This window comes from Spea bombifrons, chromosome 3 (assembly GCF_027358695.1).
Source record: "Spea bombifrons isolate aSpeBom1 chromosome 3, aSpeBom1.2.pri, whole genome shotgun sequence".
NCBI classification, from domain to species: Eukaryota; Metazoa; Chordata; class Amphibia; order Anura; family Pelobatidae; genus Spea; species Spea bombifrons.
The window spans coordinates 69,328,396-69,345,212 of record NC_071089.1 but is presented as its reverse complement, the minus strand read 5'-3'; the positions used below and the strand labels follow the sequence as shown (position 1 = coordinate 69,345,212).

Genomic DNA, 16,817 nt, shown 5'->3' with positions numbered 1-16,817 from the left:
ACTGATTAGCTGTTTCAGATAATTTTTTAGTTGCATACTAGATTGGTGGGATTGATACAAAAAGAGGAAAGTTCCCTAGTGCTTCCACTAGAGGGTGTTCCAGTTAAGAGTAAAAAGGATTGCAGTTATTTGCTAACAACCAAGCTGTTCTTGCAGGAGAAGTTTGACCATTTGTATTGGTGATTTATTGCCCCCAGATTTTTTGATAACCGTAATATGACGTCATATTCCATCGTGCGGTGTCTTAATGCAGTCTATGGAGGCTATGCTGAGCCAGCACAGCCTCCATAGCATGAGTAGGGCAGTTAGAGAGATCAAGGTCTTCCTGTCACTGGCCCAGGGTGATCTCTGCCCCAATTTGTAGTCAACCTAGGCCTGGATATAGCACTGGTTATGATGGAATGCAAACTCCCACTTTAGAGAATAAGCCCCATAGTGAATGACAGCAGTAGGAAGATGGCGACACACTCTGTGCAGTAATGAGTATGGACAACAAGGAGACTGAGGTACCATCTTTATTTTACTGATGCTAATGGATTAGTGTTTTAAATATCACAAAATATGATTATTTTGATTTATATAGTACCATCATATTCTTCAATGTAAGTATAAAGAAAAGTAGAATACAGCTAAGCATACAGCACATAAATATCTAGAATTTCCATACTATAATCATTTCTTCATTAAATAACTCAGTTTTATTTTATTAAAACAACCTAAAGCGTATGCTTTTATCTATTTCAGACATTGCAATTGTTTTATTTACTTGATTTAAAAACAAATAATAATGTCAAGGGACAGATCAGCTTACGCCACATTATATTAATGTGTTTTTGTCTATGTAAACCGCATGGAGATGCCCTGCAGATGTTTTAACTATGCAAATCGGGCCATATAGTATGTTATATAAACCTTATCAGATGTGTAATTCTATTCCTTCCTCCAAAAGTTTAATCACATAAAACCACCCTAGAAACTTATAGCAGCATTTTCAGTTTCCATGGCAACAACCTAGCATTGAGAGGGAATAAGATAGAATCTTAAAGGTTGCTGGGCAGAGGATGATTTGATTGTAGCGAGGGTCACGAGCAGAAATCAGTTGTGTGGTGATCTTGAAGGCGGGGAGAAGGATATATATTAGGAGGATACATTGTATGCTTCCTTGAACTGGTGGGTTTTTAGTGGACACTCAAAGTTACAGCCAGGACGGGGGAGTCTGACAGAATGAGGTGGAGAATTCTTGACAATCGTTATAGCAAGTGGGAAGAAATGATAGTGGTTGAAGAGAGATACTGGTACTATTAAAAACAATAATAATAATAATAATAAAGTCACAATTTTTAAAATTTAATTCTGGAAGGTATTGGGAGGCAGTGAAGGGACAGTAATGGCATAGGAAAATGAGTCTGGCACAGGTGTTCAGAATGGATTGTTGAGGTAAAAGATGGGAGAGGAAAAGCCAGTTAGTGGGAAGCCCCAACAATCCTGACAGGATATCACAAGGGAATGTATTTTAGTAGTCTCTTGTTGAAGTTAGCAAGGAAAGAGCAGACTCAGGTTTACCGCCCAGGCAGCAAACATGTTCAACTGGGTTGATTGAGGATTTCAAATGATGGAGATATCGAGAATTAGGGATAGGGGAGTCGGAGGAAAAAAACAGGTTATTGCTATCAGTAGAGTTTGGTTGCCCCAGATCATATTGAAAAAATAGTAATTGGATGATCTCTACATTATAAACAATTATTAAAGGTTCGTATGTATGCGTATTTATATGGGTGTGCATTTAAAGGTCATATGCTTTTTAGAACATCCAATGTACAACAAAAGAAGCTTCACACCAAAGCTTTCAGTAGATATGATCATCCTTAGTTTAGCATGCGTCAGGCGAATCTCACCTTCTTTGTTTAGGGTACCTGAATCTAGGATATGCTGAATGAAGAGCACCTGAGAGGACTGGCAAAGTCCCCCACACAAACCTTTATGCTGGAACCAGAATTAGGGGAAAAGGGAGTGGGTGGCCAGACCTCAAGTATATCTTGACATAAAAGACAATCTTTGGGATAGCAAGTGTTTGGGACAGACATTCTGGGGAACGATCTAACTGGGAGCATACTTTCTGGAAAAGATCAATTCTGTGAGAATTTATGCCGAGAGTGTGCCTATTTGGAATAGGAGCATCCTGGGAGACAGATAATTCTACCAAGGCCTGTGGAGAAATTCTACAGAGAGAGCCCAGATAAACTTTATATCCAAAAATTACCGTACCTGGGAACTTCTTCGCTCCAGCTACCCGGAGCCTTCCCTTGCAGGATGCAGCCAGGACTGCCCACTGATGTCAGGGTCACGGGTCCTGTGACATCGGTGGGCGGTCCCGCATTTAAAGGGAAAATGGGCAGGGAACAGGGTGTCAAGACCCCGCTCCGGTGACCTGGAAAAGCGGTGGAGTTCCCAGGTATGAAGATTGCACTTGTGTATTGTTCATTGATGCTACTGTTATAAGGTTGTGTTGTAGTTATAATGTTATAAGGTTGTTTTGTAGTTATTTTATTTAAATGTTGACTATTTTAACAATTTAGACTGTTAGTGGGCTAAATTATTTATAAATATACTTATTTATATACACTTGTGTGTGTTTTATTTTGTCACACATTCTCTAAGAAAAAACCTTGTACGAGGGTCATAATTTCTTACGCAAGGGTCACGCGTTGAGTTGGAGGAAAGAAAGTAGGTTAGGTGATTATAGGTTAAATGTTCCAATAGTGTTGAAGCCATAAGAAGAAATGAGACAGGAGCGGTAATTAGGTGTATATGTAAGATATAGGTAAGATTATTTTTTTTTAAATTGCGAGCAGCGAGGGCAAGTTTGAATGGGTGGTCTGATGCACATATATTTCTCTGTTTCTCTGGATCTTTGAGTAAGTTTCTCCTTCTCCAGGCTGGGTAGTGGTATTTAGTTGTGCCCACTGTCCTGCCCACTTACTTCACATGCGAAAGGCTGTTAGGAGCAAGCCCTGTCCCTATGTGTGGCTAGACTTGCCCTTCACAAAGCCGCTCCCCCAGAAGATTTAGAGCACTTGAGCCTGTATGCGTGTATATGTGTATGTGTATATATATACATATATACATATACAAGAATAAGATAAGATAAATATGTTTCCACCTTTAATGTAACCTATAATGTGTACAATTCAATTGCAAAACAAGCTGAAATCTTCGAGGGGGAAATAAAAAAAAAAAACTCACAATAACCTGGTTGCTTAAGTGTGCACAGACTCTTATAAGCGGGGCTGTTAACCAATCACATTCAAACTCATGTTAAATAGAAGTCATTACACACCTGCCATCATTTAAAGTGACTCTGATTAATCACAAATAAAGTTCAGCTGTTCTAGTAGGATTTACCTGACATTTGCTTGGTTGCATCTCAGAGCAAAAGCCATGGTCCACAGAGCGCTTCCAAAGCATCAGAGGGATCTCATTGTTGAAAGATATCAGTCAGGAGAAGGGTACAAATTAATTTTCAAAGCATTAGATATACTATGGAACACAGTGAAGACAGTCATCACCAAGTGGAGACAATTTGGCACAGAGACATTACCAAGAACTGGACGTCCCTCCAAAAATGATGAAAAGACAAGAAGAAAACTGGTCAGGGAGGCTTACAAGAGGCCTACTACACCATTAAAGGAACTGCAGGAATTTCTGGCAAGTACTAGCTGTGTGCTACATGTCACAACAATCTCCAGTATTCTTCATATGAATGGGCTATGGGGTAGGTTGGCAAGACAGAGCCATTTTCTTACAAAGAAAAACATCCAAGCCCAGCTCAACTTTGCAAAAACAAACATCAAGTCCTCCAACAGCACGTGGGAAAATGTGTTTCTGATGAAACCAAGGATAAACTTTCTGGCCAGAACTCCAAAAGTTATGTTTGGTGCAAAAACAACACTGCACATCACCCAAAGACTACCATACCCATAGAGGAGCATTGTGGTGCCAGCATCATGCTTTGGGGCTGTTTTTCTTCAGCTGGAACCGAGGCCTTTCAGCATGACAATGACCCAAATTACACATCCAAATCCACAAAAGCATGGCTTCACCAAAAGAAGATTTTGGAATGGTCTAGCCAGAGCCCAGACCTAAATCCAGTTGAACATCTGTGGGGTGATCTGAAAAGGGCTGTGAACAGGAGATGTCCTCGCAATCTGACAGATTTGGAGCGATTTTGCAAAGAAGAGTGGTCATATATTGCCACGTCAAGATGTGCCATGCTAATAGACTCCTACCCAAAAAGACAGGTTGCTGTAATAAAATCAAAAGGTGCTTCAACAAAATATTAGTTTAAGGGTGTGCACACTTATGCAACCAGGTTATTGTGAGTTTTTTAATTTTTTTTCCCCCTTCAATTATTTCAGCTTGTTTCCCAATTGAATTTTTCATGTTATAGGTCACATTAAAGGTGGTAAAAGTTTTGACATGATTTATCTTTGTCTCATTCTTTAAAATCACAAAAACCTGGAATTTTAACAGGAGTGTGTAGACTTTTTATATCCACTGTATATGTACATATATATATATCTATATATATATATGTGTGTGTGTGTGTATTTAAATATATATATATAATTATAAATTGCAAGTATAAAGGAAATCAGTTTAGAGGAATTACAAGTGTCTGTCTTGTCTTATTCAGTGTGTATTCACGTGTATATATATATATATATATATATGAGGATGACCCAGCAAGATAAATTATATGCAGCAGATCAGAATAACATACAGCCAGTCATGAAGAATGAAACATTCTTTGTGCTTTTCTCTCATTGGCTGTATACAATGCTTTTCAGCAGTGTTGAGTAGAGCATGATATAGTGAATGCTTCTAGATCAGAATAGTGATGGGAAGTTCGGATCATTAAAGTGAATCGGATCATTTCGATTCGTTCACTGAAATGATCCGATTCATGATCCGGATCTTCGGATCACTCAGTGTGTCTGCACGGAGTTACTGTTTTCCAGTAACTCCGTGCAGGCACACTAACGATTGGCCCCGCCCCTTTTATTATGAATCCTCCCCCCTGCCTCCAGTGATGTCAATGAAGGCAGAGAGTCGTTCAAAGATTCGGATCTTACAGGGATCCGAATCTTACAGTGATCCGGATCACTGTAAGATCCGGATCATTGTAAGATCCGGATCATTGTAAGATCCGGATCATTGTAAGATCCGGATCTTTGAACGACTCTCTGCCTTCATTGGCATTCTAATCATTAAGAGAATGTCACCATACTGTTATAAATAATACATTAATAATCACTGCCCCCAGGATTTACATTCCCCTTTACCTGCAACTGCACCTTAAGCTAACTTTATTAAATTAATTAAATTAACCCTCACCATTAAATTAACCCTAAACACCCCATCAACCATGACTGCCCTAAAATTAACCCTTAACACACCATCAACCATGACTGCCCCTAAAATTAACCCTTAACACCCCATTAAGCATAACTGCCCCAAATTAACCCTAAACACCCCATTAAGCATAACTGCCCCTAAATTAACCCTAAACACCCCGTTAAGCATAACTGCCCCCAAATTAACCCTAAACACCCCATTAAGCATAACTGCCCCCAAATTAACCCTAAACACCCCATTAAGCATAACTGCCCCCAAATTAACACTAAAGACCCCATTAAGCATAACTGCCCCTAAATTATCCTTAAACACCCCATTAAGCATAACTGCCCCCAAATTAACACTAAAGACCCTATCAACCATACCAATTTATTAGGTAATTTATCTGGAGTACATGCAATTAATTTAGGGGTAGTTATGGTTAATGGAGTATTTAGGGTTAATTTCAGGGGCCGTTATGGTTAATGGGGTCTTTAGGGTTAATTTCAGGGGCCGTTATGGTTAATGGGATCTTTACGGTTAATTTCAGGGGCAGTTATGGTTGATGGGGTATAAGGGTTAATTTTATGCTGATGACTGAGGGTTAATTTAATTAATTTAATAAAGTTAACTGTAGGTGCAGTTATAGGTAAAGGGGGTCAAACTCAGGGGAATCTAAATCCTGGGGGCAGTGTGAACATAATTAATGTATTTATTTATAAAAGTATGGTATCAGTAATATTCTCTGAATGATTCGAATCTCTGTAAGATTCGGATCCTTGTAAGATCCGGATCCCTGTAAGATTCGAATCATTCGACTCTTCGGTTCATTCGACTCTTCGGTTCATTCGACTCTTCGGTTCATTCGACTCTTCGGATCATTCGACTCTTTGAACGACTCTCTGACTCTATGAGTCATCGTTCCTATGAGAATTAATGAGCTGTAACCTGACCCCAGAGTGCTCTGCAGATGACTCACAGCTCTAGGATCAGGTTACAGCTGCATGATGATTCACAGACTGAACCGCTACAAACGAATCGTTCAGTCTAGTGAACCGACTCATCCGGATCACTAAAAAGAACCGGATCAAATGAACGATTCGTTCATGATCCGGACATCACTAGATCAGAACAGTTTCAATTCAGTGTTTTGCTACTGTGATATATACTTTTATATATGTGATAGATTATGACGTAAGTAACATACAGGGAGCTTACAAATTAGACAAGCACCTACATACTGTATCGAGGAGGAAACAGGAGAAGATTTGTTAAATTATTAAATTGCATGCCCTTCTCATACTATTTGTCTGCAGGGCTTTGCTTTCTTCGTAAATGAGCTTTTACATATTTTAAGAGACATTTTATGTCTTTCTGAAGAGTATAGAACCCGGATACAGTCTGCCAAATTCCATATGTGAAATTGGCTGGAGTCTGGTGCCACCGCTGTAAAACATTACTTGCTGTCTCGAAATGTTTTACAATTTGTTGATCTTAGTATGAGAAATGTGACATTTTGCTGTCGAGAAGCCAAGGGGGTTTACCATCAAAATGCAATGTGAGCTAGTGTTCCAAAGGTACATCCATGTGTTGTGTTTTCTATGGTTCTTGCAGAATAAATAATGCTGACACTCACTTCAGATGAACAGCTTATTCTTTAATCAGTAACAACATCACTCCTCGAGTCCTTGCTCAACTAACATCAACATGTGCTCACATCAACCCCTCCTACTCAGGGAATCCCCTGCCTATTAAAGCAACACAGTCCTTTAATATGCACATATCACTACACCATGACTATTTACCGGGTCATGGCTTGCAGCAAAGAGCTATGGTCGATTTCAGGGTCTTTATTGTCTTAGTATTTTCTAAGGGTTACGATAATAAGATATGCACCAATGTTTCTCTTCTGTGTGTGGCTGATCTATAGTCAAATGTGCGGTTTAGTATTGCTCGCTTATTGAGCACCTGCATTCGAAACTTTCAGTGCCCCTCATTTGTTTTTATTCCTTTTTTTGGCACTATCACTACTTTAAGGTGGTTAACTGGAGCATATATGTAGATCTGCAGGTAAATATTTCCTCCTATGCAGCTCCTCCTTCTGGTCCACCCCATCTGTGAAGTCCCTCCCTTGGGTTCCTTTTCGTTCTCCTGTGTATCTAGATCTCTCCTTCCTGGGCAGCCATACCACTCCTTTCTTCCTTCTATCTTGAGCATTTGCTTCTTCACAGCTCTGCAGTTCTCCAGTCCTCCCTCACTCCTGTGCAGCTCTTCCTCTCCCTCTTTTACACTGCATTATATGCACTTAAACCTTTTCTTTCTCCTTTGTGTCAATTATTTTAAGTGTCATGTGGACTCCTTTTCTGAACAGGATCCCCCAAACAACCATCTGCTTCCTCCATGCAAATCATCCATTCTGTGCCCCAGTTGAATTGGAAGCAGCTGAAGTGGGATAATTACAGGCAAGACGAGCAGTTTGAGGTCCCTCCTCCAGCTGATACAAGAGATCAGGAAACAGCAGAGGCCAGACCAGCTTGTTCTTGTGCCTGCTTCTGAAACCACACGTGGTGACGTAATCGCATGAGAGGGAAAATGTATATGTCACCGTAAACCTGGACTGGAGTATAAATGTATTCATTTTTTAATACAATGAACCGCAAAACGTGAACCTGTCCAATATTCACTATGGATTGTAGTGACCTTGGCAGCGACATCACTGATTCAGGTTAGGTAGCTTGTTTAAGCAATGTTTGCTTGATATCACAAATATGAAAATGGTGATGTCACAAGGTGGTATTTGGAAAGAATTAGAAAAAACAGCGAATAAGAAAAAACTCCACTAACATCCATTCGATGAGAGCGTTTTGATCCTCACCTGCATATTTCTGCTGACAATCTTTTAAAATTAAATATTTTTTTTACTCGCTGCTGTCAAGACATCTTCAGGACAAAGAAAATCCTGCTTTAAGAAGCCAGGCTATTGGAAGACCTCCATAAACTTCAGTGAGACATTCACGTTAATGTGTATAACTTACAACATCCTGTGATCTGTTTGACATTTCATCAAGAGACAGGTATGGTTAAATTTTGGCATTATACTGATAGATTTGAAATGTTCAAAACTGAGAAAATATGTAATTTAATTTACTGTTCACAACTCAACAATCATGTGTGTTTTCAGCATTCTTGCAAAACGTGGCCTATGTCACTAGAAGAACTTGGCAAGGACCAGGTATTTCTAAGACCTTTCCCAGTACAATGACAATTCCAGTAAGCAACTAATGCCTATAGTCCGAGATTATACAAATATTCTACCAGATAAGGAGGCAGGCAGATGATAAAAACAAGGGATTGGGGCTTTATGTGATCATTGTACCTCATGGAAAGGAATGACATTATCATAGCAGAACAAATACATTAAAGAGCTTTTAAAAATTACTGCAGGATATCAATAATATTTTTTTTTCTATGAATGGGTATTGCTTTGAATGGCTGGCTTCTTTAGCAATCCTTGAATTGTTCTAAAACAATCTGAAAACATGATCTCTCAGGAGCTTGGAGGTGAGGCCCATGCATCACTAACATACCAGAGAACTGTCCAAGTGTAACGCGGTGTCTCTGGGTGAAGTACTACTTCACTGGGTCTCCAGGTCACCCACTACTTTCTCTGGGGCAAGGGAGTGGCATTTAGACGTGTCTGATCTCTCTCCAACCCAAACTCATCTACATCTGGCCTCCTATGAAGCTAGTCCCACCCCTTGCTAAGCCACTGATTCAGAAGAGTTCCAGGTAGCCTCCCCTGGGACTTGTCAAGTATGATCAACACATTTTTTAAATTATTTTAAATTATGTGTTAACTGACAGAAGATGGTTTTTGTTGGTTTTGTGGGAAGGGTATGAAAAAAATCATTAGAAATCCTCCAGATTGTCAATAAGGAAACTCTGGTCTTAAACTACTCTTTAGCTAAAGTTAAACTTGATTTGATTTCCATGAAATTGACTGTAAATCACATTTTTATCTTTCCCCAACTCACGTTGTGTAACAATGTTCAATAGAATTTGCCAAACCATTCCGATCTGCAACAAAAGGAATAGTCCTCATAAGCATCCATATGGATTTTCATTAGGAAATAAATCTTAATTTAGGGGAGGAATTTGAGCTTGCCCGGATCTGGCTTCCCACTTCTACTTTCTTCATGAGTTGAGCCTTGGTTACAACTACACTGGGGCACCAGGGGGCTCTTCGTCTTCGTGCTCGTCTTTGGCAAAAAAAAAAATCTTCGTATTCTGCGAATATTCGCCCGTTCCTGTCTTCTCTTTGGGCGAATATTCATGGACATTCTTCGTGTTTGTTTTTTTCTGGTTAAGGGGTTAATACGGGGTTAACGCGTACCGCAGCAGCTCTGGCGCCAGGAGTTTAAATGTCCGTATGAGCAACTCTATTGGTCGCCAGCAGGGGGCCTCCTGCTGGTGACCAATGAGCACACTACCATAAATGGCTAATACCGTATTTGCGCGATTATAAGACGAGGTTTTTTCCAGAACAAATGCTCTGAAAAATACCACTCGTCTTATAATCGAGGTCGTCTTCTAATAAGACCTCAAAACAATTTCTGCTGGGGCCATGCTGCTTACCGGGCTTTGGTCGCGTCTCTGCTTCTAGCAGCAGGAGAACAGGAAGCTAGCACAGTCCTCACATAACTCTGCCTCCCCCCTCCTTCCTCTGGGGGCGGGGCCAGAGAAGTTGCTCGCACAGCCGGGCCCCTGCAGAAGTATTCGAGTGAGAGATCTGCAGTTCAGGTAAGGGGGTGGGGGAGGGTTTTTGTGATTAATGTGTGAAGTATGTGTGATTAATGGTATGAATGAGTATTTAAATGTTTGTGAATGAGTGTGTGTGTGATAGCATGGATGTGTAAGGGGGGTGGTGGTGGTAGCATGGCATAGGGAGGCTGTAATCCCACTACTATCATCCCCAGGTTCCAGCATGTACTGGCTGCCTTGGCTTGATAGGAGTGTGATTGCTGTTAGCAGTTATATATATATATATATATATATATATATATATATATATATATATATATATATATACCTCCAGAAATGCATTTTAACCCCCTATATGCCACTCAGCCCCATGATATGCCTTTTAACCCCCTATATGCCAGAGTGGCATATAGGGGTATAAGGCATATCATGGGGCACAGTGGCATATGGGAGGGTATAAGACATTTCTGGAGGCAGAGTGGCATATAAAGGGTTAAAAGGCACATCATGGGACAGAGTGGCAAATAGGGGGGTATAAGGCATTTCTGGGGGCAGAGTGGCAAGCCTGGGGGCAGATGTGCATGATTAGGGGGGGCAGGTTGGCAAATAAAAGGAAATAAAAAATATATATTATATTTTTCTCAATCATAGCTTTTATTAAATATGAAAAAATAGTTTACATGAATTAATATTTACTAGTAAAACTTTTCCTATAGGGTAGTCTTATATTCAGGCTTTTTGTTTTTTTCCTAAATTAATATTTTGATTTTGGGGGGTCGTCTTATAATCAGGGTCGTCTTATAATCGAGCAAATATGGTATATTCTCGGGCAGAATGCTGCCCTCTATTGGTAAGATATATTGAGTAGCATTGTTCCATATGCTTGAAATCCAAAGTTATTATGCTACTCAATGTATCTTACCAACAGAGGGCAGCATTCTGCCCGAAGATATATTAGCCAAATATGGTATTGTGATCATTTTCATTTATTAATTATTCAAATAAAATATATTCCCATGAGCCGCTGGTCTCCCCACTGCAACAGTTAAATGTCCTCACTCGCATACATTATGTAAGGACTTACCTGCCTCTCCGGTCCCGCTGCATGGCTGCTCCCGCGACGCTTCCTCCTCAGGCGGCTTCCCGGGCAGCGAGTACCACCGCTACGCAGTCGGCGTCTTCACCGCATGGCCAACCACGCGGCAAACAGGTACCACAAATATTGCACGTTACATTTGTAACATGCCTTTATAACCTCGGGTGACCTCTTCATGCAGGACACGCCTTCTCCTCTCCTTATTTAAACCCGGAATTCCTCTTCTGGATCACCCTTGGTTGGTGTATTTTTGCTATTTGCTTGCGCATTAGATTGTGACTGACTGCTCCGGTTTGACTTGGCTTGTTGACCTCGTTTCTGTCTCCTGATTTGGCTCCTGATTCCTGCTCGTCTGGTATTGATTCGGCTTGTTGACCTCGTCTCTGGATTCTGATTTGGCTTATCCTGATTACCTGTCTGACCCGGTTGGTTCTCTGACTTTCTGGTTCCTGTTTGGCCTGGCTACCTCCGCCATCTGGGGTCCTACCTCACCATACCATTACACATTAATTCCGTCAAACTTGCAAACTTTTTTCTTCTACTAATTTTGGGGGGGTTTTTGTATTAAACTGTTAGACGAAAGTATCATGGGAATATATTTTATTTGAATAAATGCAAATGAGCACACTGCCACATATGGCTAATATATCTTTGGTTGATGCCAGAGGAAGACCCTGCAGGTGACCAGTAGGCTCACTTTCACTGCCCTGTAACCCCTGACGACGAACCTGCGGATTTCTGCTTCCGTCAACTCCGATGCCGTGAAGATACTCTTATCTCCACTGATTTCTTGGCAGATGCAGGGGCCATCCTGATAGGGAGCAGGGACGAGAGGGGAGTCAGTATGTGAGTCTTCTAACCATATTAAAAAAAAACACAGGGGGGGGGCGTGTAGTACACACACCCCTACAATAAAAGCTTCACTAAATTGTAATATAATCCTTACTTGTCTATACAGGTAAAAAAATACACAGCGTTCCTTACAGACACCGAAATGGTTAATTGTCATTTGTATATAAATTATGCTCATCTTGAGATTTTTACTTTTATTTAATGTAATAAAGTGTTCCTTAATAAATGGAAGGCTTACATTAATGAGAGGGTGGTGAATATGTGAAACAGCCTCCCAATAGAATAACTTTGAGGTCCACAGGACCCTGTATTTAGTGTAATAAAGTATAACAATGTATGGAAGATTTACTTTACTGAGGGAGTGGTGGATATGTGGAAGTAATATGAGGTCCACAGAACCCCTGAAATCTATTTTTCTTTTCCTCAGAGTTGCACCTCTACATTATTACATTACATTTATTTATAAAGCACCGGCAGATTCCGCAGCGCTGTTACAGTCAGTAGAACAAATTCACATACAAAAACACATACAATAACAAGCTGGTGCAAAGGAGAGGGGGGCCCTACTCTTGAGAGCTTACAATCTGTGGTTGAGGGGCAAGTGAGACAATAGGAGAGGACTGTTTGGATGGGGATGAGTTGATTCCAATGATGTGTTGAAGCTGTTCATTGTTCAGATGGCTTGATTATGATGATGGCTGGGAGTAATGGGAAGGAATGCTGTACGCTTCCCTGAACAGGTGGGTTTCCAGAGAGGTTTTGAAAGTTGCGTATGAGGCAGAACGTCTGAACGGAACAGGGGAGGGTATTCCACAGGAGGGGTGCGGCGCAGGTGAAATCCTGCTTTCTGCAGTGGTACTTGGTATGTCATTTTCTTCCAGTTTAACTCCAGTTTAACTGACCACTTATGAAGAGTCCACTTGGGGTAAGGCCACAGCAGCTACATTTCCAAGCAAGCACATCTCTAATATGTGTTTTGGTTGAAATCTTCAAAAGTGTAATTAAGCTTAATTTTAGAGTAATCTGAGATGGAGTTTTTCTGGCATAGCAATGGTTAGCCTTTTTTATTTTGCTGTAGGCAGCTTTGTGCACCATGTCCTTGATTGTTTGTGTCTGTGGCGTTTGCATATGCTAATACTTAATAGGCAGGACCTGTTAGATTGATTGGGCTCTGAATGCTTGACACATGGACCCACTTTGAACCATAACCACATTTTCTGGGAATGCTCCCAAAAATGCTAAGCATAGCTTGTTTAAGCCTATATGACCCCAGATGAATTAACATTTTGTAATTGCTGGCAACCTTCCCAGAAAATGTGTAAGAGTGAGAGATAGCTCTATAGCAGGCAAACCAATGAACAAATGTAATGACATTTCATTTGTTTTGAATTTCGTTTTGTTAGTTTAGTCGGAATCGCCCTCATTTTCGAATACGAAACCATTTTTGTTAAAAAAAAAGGTTTGTACGAATCCAAATGCACAAGTCTAGTAGTTGTACCAGTAGCCCAGAAACAACACCAAGTTAATTTTCGTTAAACATTACAAGTTCAGTGTAAGAAAAGTCCCAATCATAATTTACCTTCCATTATATCTTTGTTGAGCTGTAATGCAAAGTGACCTGTGCGCTGTGCCATGCTCCTCCCCCACTTACACAACCATGCTATCACACACACTCATTCATATACTCATTCATACACCCTCCTTCATCCCCTTACCTGCACTGCAGATCTCTCACACGCAGACTTCCATAGGGGCCCTGCTGATTCTCTCTCTGCACGAACTTCTCTTGTCCCGCTCACTGGGAGGAGGAATGGAGCAGTCATGTGATGTGAGATGAATTCATGTGACTCCTCTGGTTTCCTGTGGCCAGCACCAGAGACCCTGCTTGCACAGTAAGACACACAGTTTAGCAGTGCGGCCCCTGCGGGGATTATTTTTGGCCTTTTTTTTAATTTTTTCGGCATTTTGCTGAAGATGTGTTTCGGCCACTGGTTTGGTTCACAAACACCCAGGCGCAAAATTATCGCCATGGCGACCTGGCGCCTGGGATTTGTCGAGCCCTGCTATAATGTATACAGGACCAACTCACAAAGAATCCCTTTTATGGTCCTTTCATGAAATTATAAGGTTAGAAAAAAGGACAGTATGGAAATTTCCATTTTGGTGTTCTAACATACCGTAATTATCCATAAAAGCAGCTTTTTTTTTGTCTATTCAATCAGGGGCATACCTCATTTTAAAATGTGAAAACACCCCCAAGAAAATTAATGTTGGCAAGAATATTTGTTTCACAAGAAATTAACTTATAAATAAATTAAATAAGTGTAAATAAATAAAATTTACTGAACCGATATGGTACAGCATAACTACTATCACTATATACTGAGCCAGACATTGATGGTGGTACAGCATAACTCCCATCTGGTTTGTCTCATATTGGTTAGAGTTGGTGTGCTTTGAATTTGCTTTGTCTTTGTTGAATGAACAACTTGTGATTACTATAGTTTGGTTTATCCATCTGTCTCACCACTAAACAGTGCTTGTTTATTTTTCTGGAGTTTTTTTTTCTGACGTGTCAGTCAGCACCAGCAGGTATTCGTTGACCTTGTCTGCATGCACAAACCCTGGGAGTATGAGTTCACAGATATTCGTTTAATAGAAATGGGATGGAGTACAGCTGTTCCCCTGTAAATTAGGGCCCTGTTTTAAACCTATTGTTGAGCCATTGTTCTGGTGTAACCCCTCAACAATTCTTTATAGCTTGAATAGCATATTTCTACATCATTAAAACAAATGCCCCCCCCCAAAAAAAACTTAATTTTTTAGGCCTCATTCCCAACTTTTCCATTTTCTGCTTTTCTCGCTGGTCATCCACGAGAAGTTAATCCTACTAACAGGCACGAATACAGTGCATGATACTGCTCACACATACTCGCCTCTCCACACGCTTCACCTCGTGAAGCACCATCTAATCTGCTACACAGAATAGGCTGACATCTACCCTAAGAAATGCTGTTACTCCCTCACAGTGATACCAAGCACTGTAAATTTCTCTACTCATGCCCCCTAACCACTCCACTACCAATGTGTAATACAGCTTTACATCCAATGCCGAAATACAAGCATTATCCACCAGCATGACTGGCAGCTATTTTACTATAATCATGCCACTTTATAACCGATGCAAAAACCAGGAGTGCACAAGCAGCGCATTAGGCATGGATCCCAAAATCAGATGGGCTATTTTTAATGGTCAATAATACCTATTGAGACATACTAGTTTTTAAAGAAGATGGCACACTGGGATGTGTAAAACTTGTGAAACACGGCTGTTCTCACTTCTATAAGAAATCAGAGTTTTAAAGAACAAGAAATGAGAGTGGTAGAAAACCAGAAAAAGATCAGGAATTTGCATTGTAACTTGCTGGTGTTTTCAGATGCTGAGGAGAGCTAGGTGTATGTATTTTCAGTGTAATATTTAATATACGCTTACATAAAAAACAGAGGGGTCTATTCACTAAAGGTGAGTTGAAAGAAGGATTTTTAGGAGAGTTGTATTTTAGCACCTTGACTTCACTACACATTATGAAGGCAAGAGACTCCTCATTGAGTTATGCATTGTACAGGGCAGCTCTGCTCTTCCAGCTTCAGAAACCTGCTACTGTAGTGGCTTTCGTAATGAATGGTAGAGTGAGGGGGTTGAAACTATATCTCTCCTGCTGCAACTGTTAGTGGAGAAACCCTAGGGACTAATTCACTAAAAAGTAAGTTGTAAGTAAGCTGTGTTCGTTAGTGACGTATTATGAGGCGCTGAGCCTAGTGTACTTCTACACACATATACTAAAAGGACAATGGTATGGGTGGAAGCTTCACCAGCTCCAAAAACTGCCATCTCGGGATGCTGCCACTGAATACCCTTTTTAAAAACATTATATTTTTTTTTTACATGACTTTTTGTCACAGCAAAATGTTTACAAACCCATAAGCTCAGTAGCAACGTTTCCATCTATAGGTGATGTCTACCGCACTATGGAAGAACCACCAGGTCTTGGACGTCTTAGAGGAGATGCCCCAGAACATACCGTTCTAAGTAGCAAATACTATAAAACTCAGAGGACCCTCTGAGGTCCTTGGAACACGGGGACAGCTCACTCTCCATACACATTACATTCATTTACATAGCACCAGCAGATTCCGTAGCGCTATTACAACAGGCTACAGCTAAAGTAAAAGAAGCCAATTTAAATACAATTAACGAACGTACATACTGGTACAGATGGAGAAGAGGTTTATATATATATATATTTTATATATATATATATTTTATTTTATATATATATATATATATCTTATATATATATATATTTATTTTTTATATATATATATTTTATATATATATATTTTATATTTTATATATATATTTATACACCCAGACATAATTTGAATGTGACAGATATTTTTCTTCATTTAAAAGTAATTACAGTTTAATTCTCTCTACATTGTACTTTTTACGTTTGTATAATGTTAAATGCCAATAAAACTTGTATTTGTATTTAGAGTGTATTTATTTTGCTTAGCACAATGTAAATAAATAAAGCATATCTTTACCAAAACACATTACAGCGAACGTCATATTATGTAACGTTTAGAGCTTTGTGTCGGTGCCAGGCGCGATACAAATAATGGTTTCCCCGGCTGTGTGTTTAGCCGACGT

At 40.0% G+C, this 16,817-nt stretch overlaps 1 long non-coding RNA gene across 1 annotated transcript in view; it reads right to left on the bottom strand.

Moving 5' to 3' along the window:
• Nucleotides 1–16,817, bottom strand: part of LOC128482732 (uncharacterized) — a 194,439-nt gene that overhangs the window by 125,178 nt on the left and 52,444 nt on the right. The window lies entirely within an intron of this gene.